The sequence below is a fragment of the Cynocephalus volans genome, chromosome X, assembly GCF_027409185.1.
Source record: "Cynocephalus volans isolate mCynVol1 chromosome X, mCynVol1.pri, whole genome shotgun sequence".
In the NCBI taxonomy this organism is placed as follows: domain Eukaryota; kingdom Metazoa; phylum Chordata; class Mammalia; order Dermoptera; family Cynocephalidae; genus Cynocephalus; species Cynocephalus volans.
The window spans coordinates 71,823,494-71,824,246 of NC_084478.1; the positions used below are offsets into that span (position 1 = coordinate 71,823,494).

At 39.6% G+C, this 753-nt stretch overlaps 1 non-coding gene across 1 annotated transcript; it reads right to left on the reverse strand.

The window, feature by feature from the left end:
* Window positions 1-306: 306 nt before the first annotated feature.
* LOC134368732 (U4 spliceosomal RNA) lies at window positions 307-446 on the reverse strand. Its single transcript, XR_010022448.1, has one exon. It is a non-coding gene; the product is annotated as a U4 spliceosomal RNA (small nuclear RNA).
* Between the last annotated feature and the right edge of the window lie 307 nt (window positions 447-753).

Below are 753 nucleotides of genomic sequence, written 5' to 3' on the forward strand. Positions count from 1 at the left end.
GGTTCTCCAACTTGCAGAGGTCAGATTGTGGGACTTCTTGGACTCCATAATCACATGAGCCAATTTCCATAATAAGTTTCCTCTTGTCTATGTCTGTCTGTCTGTCCGTCCGTCCGTCCGTCCGTCCGTCCGTCCGTCCATCCATCCATCTATCTATCTATCTATCTATCTATCTATCTATCATCTATCTATCATCTATCTATCCTACTGATTCTGTCTCTCTGGAGAACCCTGACCTATACAATCACATAATATCATATTGGTAAATTTTTTTAAATGTAATTCTTTTTTGTTGTTGTTGTTCATTCTCCATAGAGACTGTCAAAAATTACCAATGCCGACCATATTTCAAGTCGTCATGTGGGGTATTGGGAAAAGTTTTCAATTAGCAATAATTGTGCTGTAGATAAACCTCATTGGCTAAGCTACTGCCACTGAACAAAGCTTAAAATGTAATTCTTTATATACTGTTGATGGGAGTGTAAGATGATGCGGCCACTTTGGAAAACCCTTTGGAATTACATAGGAAAGTTTAAAGATATGTACCCGCTGTGACACAGAAATTCTACCCCTCCATGTGCACTAAGAGAACTGATAAGAAAATCATAGAAATATATTCAATTATCACTGGGTGATAAACCCACAGTCCTGAAACAGCCAATCAGTGATAGCCACCTCCCCAAAGTTAGCCAATCAGTGATTAAATCCCCTCCTCCTAAAAGCAGCTAGTCAGTGACAGCTCCATGCTTCTAG